The sequence below is a fragment of the Telopea speciosissima genome, chromosome 9 (assembly GCF_018873765.1).
Source record: "Telopea speciosissima isolate NSW1024214 ecotype Mountain lineage chromosome 9, Tspe_v1, whole genome shotgun sequence".
NCBI classification, from domain to species: domain Eukaryota; kingdom Viridiplantae; phylum Streptophyta; class Magnoliopsida; order Proteales; family Proteaceae; genus Telopea; species Telopea speciosissima.
Window position 1 is genome coordinate 48,006,766 of NC_057924.1, and position 6,000 is coordinate 48,012,765.

Sequence of the window (6,000 nt, forward strand, 5' to 3'; positions counted from 1 at the left end):
AGTGGGACTCTAGTTTGCTAAATATATCTTTTTTTGCTTCATCATCTTCAACCACAAGTTTTCATCAACAAAGTTACAGCAGCACCTTTTGTTGCAGGTTAGCTTCAATCCAACCCCTTACAACTTCACCTTTTTGTAACTATTCACATACCCAGTCCCTACAGCATTCCCTAATCTGGTCATTACAGAACCAGGATTAATTTTAAGAACTTGTCACTGATATTCCAATAGAACCAGCAGTCAATCAACCCTAGCCTAATCAAACCAAGTTCAGATCAAAACCCTATTCTCTACCAGTTTTCGATCTTGGCGTGCTCGCCTTTTAAGTCTACACCAACAGGTCTCCTATATGTTTGATGCTCGGGATGGAATGGATCCTACCGCGCGAGTAGCGGAGCTGGAGGCTCAGCTTGATGACTGTCGCACGCGATTCGATCCATTGGTTGCCTATGTTGAATCTTTGAAGGAGAGGTTGAATTGCCTGGAGGATGACCTTCCATTGCATAACACCCAACTGTATGAGGCTCATTGTCGCATAGAGGACCTCATCGAGCAGTTGGAATTTGCGCAGGAGATCAACAAGACCGCTCGAGAATGGGCTGAGAAGGAAAAGAGGATTGTTGTCGAGGCGGCTACTAAAGAGTTTCAAAGTTCCTCTACTTGTTGCCAATTTGCCTCTACAAACTATGTCGCTGGCGCTTGGCTTATTTATAATGCAGTGCGGGCTAGGTTACCTGACTTCTATTGGGTCGGCATTCCTCTTCCCTTGCCTTAATTTCGTGAAGAACTACCTTGTCGTTGGTCCCCACTGTGCGCGCTCGTGGCCGTTAGGGCTTCTGCCCTTTTTTTTTTGTTTTGGACCTTATTTAGTAGCAATATTGTTTGTGATATTGCCTCAATTAAATGAATAAATTTCCTTCTTTCTTGTTCTTTATACCCTGTGATGTTTTTGGTTCTCGAGCGAGATCTTTCTTTGCCGCCCAATGGTGGTCTTTAGTTGCCTTATAGATGAGGTCTTTAGTTTCTGCCCGGTTGCGGCCTTTTATTGCCTCACAAGTGAGGTCTTTAGTTGTTGCTCAGTGGCGGTCTTTTATTGCCGCACGGGTGAGGTCTTTAGTTGCCGCCTGGTGGCGGTCTTTTATTGCCTCACGGGTGAGGTCTTTAATTGCGTCACGGATGAGGACTTTTATCGCCTCACGTATGAGGTCTTTAATTACCACAAGTGAGGTCTTTTATTGCCTCATGGGCGAGGACTTTGAATTGTCGCCCGGTGGTGGTCTTTGATTGCTCATATACCAACTTGTGCCATAACCTTTAATCGTGTATTAATCTCTGCAAAGGGAACATGAATTGTTTCAAAAAGTTCCAGTGAAAAAGAAAGAATCGAATCACATTGTCACTAGGGAGCGTTTATTGATAGAACTTCATAAGATTCTCAAAATTCCAAGGCCGAGGTATCTTCTAACCCCCCAGAGTCTTCAAGCGATACGTCCTCGGGCGAATTTGCTTGGAGACTATGTATGGTCCTTCCTAGTTTGGGGACAGTTTTCCTTCCTTTCTTGGTTGTGAGGTGCTCGCCTTTCTAAGTACCAAATCGCCCGATCGAAATAACCATTCTTTTACTCTTTTATTATAGTGCATAGTGGCTTTTTGCTGGTACGTGATGTTCCTCAGTAGGGCATCTTCACGAACCTCGTCTATAAAGTCCAAGTTCGCCTTGAGGCCATCCTCTTATGTCCTTTCATGCTAGTACTTGGTGGGATGAAGCCACTACCTCCACTGGTGCAAGGGCTTCGGTGTTGTATGCCAGTCTAAAAATACTTTCTCCAATTGGGGTCCTTACTGTTATAAAAAATGCCCACAAGAAGTTTAGGAGTTCTTCTGCCCATCTCCGTTTCGCTTATGTGAGTTGCTTCTTTATGCCACCGAGCAGCGTTCTGTTGGTGACTTTGCCTTGGCCGTTCACCTGGGGGTATGCTACTACCGTTGTTTGGTGTTCAATGTGGTATTTCTTGCAAAATTCCTCAAGGGCAAGATTATCAATTTGTTTGTCGTTGTCTGTGATGAGGATGCGTGTCATTCCGAACCTATAAATGATCTTATCACTAAAGAACTTCTCCATCTACTTCTCCATGATGGTGGTCAAGGGATCAGCCTCTACCCATTTGGTGAAGTAGTCGATTGCTACTACCACATACTTTCTATTTCCTGAAACTGGCACGAAATCTCCCATGATGTCCATCCCCACGTGGCAAAGGGTATGGGGCTGAGTACCGATGTCAATTGTGTCGCAGGTTGGTGTGGCACTGGTGCAAACAATTGGCGTTATTCGCATGTTTTAACATACTTGATGACTTCCTCCTGCATTCTTGGCCAATAAAATCCCTGTTGCAACACTTTGTAAGCTAGGGCCCTTCCCCCCAGGTGGCTTCTGCAGATTCCTTCATACACTTCACATAGCGCGTACTACGCTCCTCTTGGGCCAAGGCATCTCAACAAAGGGGCAAAGACTGATCTTTTGTGTGGCATGCCATCTATTAGTGTATGTTTCGCCGCTCGGCCTTTCACCTTTCTTGCTTCTATGCAGTCCTCTGGGAGCCGCCCGTCTCTTAGATATTGAATTATTGGATCCATCCAACATGGTTCTGTTAAGAATGGTTGTATTGTATCAGGGGTATATGTGTAAATATCCCCTTGTATTATTTTCTTATTTTTTATCATTTGTATAAGGCCAAGGGCCTAGGTGTAATTTACTATTCTTTTCAATATAAGCATGGTAGTCTCTAGGTTAGAGACAAAACACTTGAACACCAAAACCGTGGCTGCTATCTTCTCTTTCTTCTCTTTCTTCTCTTCTCCTTCTTCAACCTAAAATCTAACATGGTATCAGAGCTGTTTGCTCCTGGAGTTTGAAGGTGATTGAAGATTGTTTGGAAGGTGAAGAACAGTCTCTGTGAAGAAAAATAACATACCTTCTCAGACCTGTTTCTCTCTTGTCTGCAGTCCAAATACTGAGCAACCAAGTGCTCTAGTTTCGTGTGGAGGTCTTGTTTCTTCTCATTGTGTCCTCCCACATCTCTTGGAAGCACCCAAGGAGTAGAAGGGAATCTCGACCAGGCTGTTCTGCCTCTGTTTTTCGCCAGCTGCAGTGTTTTTTGGCCCTTGTTGCTTCAATAGGTTCTTGTTTGACCAGTTTCTTTGGTCTATTTGAATCGTTTTTTGGTAAGGAACAATACTCATCCTTACTTCGTGGTTGTTTGATCAGTTTTTAGGGATTTAAAGGCCTATTTTCAAGCTATTTATCTCTGATTTTCCTGGTTTTCTATTGCTGTATTTGTGGGACTATTGTTGTGGTTGAGATATTTGTTATTTGGGCCTATCAAGTGTTTGATTAAAGATCAAAATGGGTGACAAAGATGCTGCAACACCCCTGCCTCTTGTAGACACAGCCCAAACAGCCCCATTTCTCCTTTGAGAGTCCTAATATCCAACTCCCCCTTAACAACAATATCCACAGAATTTTTCTTCCCTTTGTCAAGCTGGAAAGGAGAAATAGGAACAAGAGAGGAGAAAGGAAATGACACAAACTCGGGAACCTCTCCAACTCCCTATTGCCAAACTTGAGAACCACAACTATTTAGATTGGTCCCGGTCCATGAAATTGATTCTCCGGTGTAGGGGAAAGATGGGTTACACCAATGGTAGTATACAGGCCCCTCTTCCGACTGAGCAAGGGTATCCCAAGTGGGACTCTGAGAATTCCCTGGTGATGGCCTGGCTTCTTTTCTCCATGAAGCCTGAGATATGGAAGAAGATTTATGGGCAAGGAGACTACCAAGGACATTTAGGATAGTGTGGCCCGTATTTTTGATCGGGTTGGGAACTCTACTAAGGTGTACCAACTTCTCCAACAGATTGTCAGCTTGCGCCAAGGTGAGAGAAGTATCTCTGAATACTATAGCCTTGTTGTGGGCCTGTGGGAAGAGTATGACCATTATAGAGATCTCCAGTTATGCCCTACTGATGAGGTCAAGGTGCATCGGTTGTTTGAGAGAGAGAGAGTCTTATTTCTTCATGGAGGTCTTAATGCTGATTTTGAGCCTCTTAGGGTGCAAATCCTTGGCCGTCCAAGTCTTCCCTCACTGGAGGAGATGTGTGGATATCTACAGAGTAAGGAGACCCCTAGGGGTGCTATGGGGACTACCCCCACTGTTGAGCACTCTGCACTTGTTTCTTCCATCCCTCAAGACTCCACTAAGGGGACCGATAAGGGGTTTGCTAAGGGAGCTGTGAAGGGTCGATTCCTATGTGACCATTGTGGCAAGAATGGGCATACTAAGGATTTTTGTTGGGATCTCCATGGGAAGCCCCCTGTTGGTTCATCTGGAGGGCGAGGACAGCGGAAGAAAGGGCCTAAGGCTCATGTTGGAGTTGTTGAATCTGATGAATCCTCTCTTTCCAAGGAGGACATTGTTGCATTTCGCCGGATTGTGGCTCATTTGGATGGTTCCTCTGCCACTTCCTCAGGTTCCTTTGCCACCGGTTCTTCCACTGCACTACAGGCTTCCTCCTCCGACCTCACCTCTTGGGTTATTGACTCAGGTACCACAGATCATATGATTGGTAGGTCACAGCTATATAATTCCTATTCTATTTGTTCTGGGAAAGATAAGGTAAAAATTGTTGATGGTACCTTCTCTTCTATTTCTGGTAAGGGAGATATCCAGGTTGCACCTTTTTTACCCTTGAAGTCTGTTTTTCATGTTCCCAACTTTGCCACTAACCTTCTTTCTGTTAGTCACTTGACTAGATCTTTGAATTGCTTTGTCACCTTCTTTCCTACCCATTGTCTTTTTCAGGATTTGGTGACGAAGAGGGTGATTGGCAGTGGTCGTGAAGCTAATGGCTTGTATGTTTTGGAGACTGGTACTTCCCCTGTTCTGCAAGCTCAGTCCTATGTTTGTGGGCAAGACGGTGGACATACTCAAGAGGATATTCTGCTATGGCACCGTCGCTTGGGGCACCCCTCCTTTTCTGTTATGAGGAAACAGTTGCCACATTTGTTTACTTCTTTTCCTGTCTCGCATGTTTTTCATTGTGAACCTTGTCTATTTGCCAAAAGTTGTAAAACAGTTTATGCATCTAATGGTAATAGATCTACTTCACCTTTTCATCTTATCCATACTGATGTTTGGGGGCCCTCCCCTGTTACTTCTTTGCGTGGCTTCCGCTACTTTATTTCTTTTATTGATGACTTTTCTCGGGTTACTTGGGTTTTTCTTTTGAAACATAAGAGTGATGTCCATGTTGCATTTACAAACTTTTATGAGATAGTGTATACCCAATTTCAAACTCGGATCCAAATTGTCCGCTCAGACAAAGGTGGGGAATATATGTATAGTGGTTTGGAAACCTTTTTTTCTGACCATGGCATTATTCATCAGATGGCTTGTGTTGATACCCCTCAACAAAATGGGGTGGCTGAAAGAAAAAATCGCCATCTCCTTGAAGTGGCTAGATCACTTTGGTTTACCATGCATGTTCCAAAAACTTTTTGGTCTGATGCTTTACTCACTGCTGTCTTTCTTATTAATCACATGCCTTCTAGTGTCTTGAACTTCCAGGTTCCTCTTGATCTCTTGCCTTCAAGGTCCTCTTCTTTTTCTCTCCCTCCAAGGGTGTTTGGGTGTATTTGCTATGTCCATATTAGCAAATCTGCCCGCACTAAATTGGATCCTAAGGCCCTGAAGTGCATCTTTCTTGGGTATTCCTCCACCTCAAAGGGGTATAAATGCTATCATCCTCCTACCCGTCGGTGGCTCCTCTCCAAGGATGTTCATTTCTTTGAAAACATTTCGTATTTTCAGTCCCCTCTTCAGGGGGAGTGTGGTGGTGGTGTTGAAGGTGAAGAGGTTCCCGAGTTTGTGTCATTTCCTTTCTCCTCTCTTATTCCTATTTCTCCTTTCCAGCTTGACAAAGGGAAGAAAAATTCTGTGGATA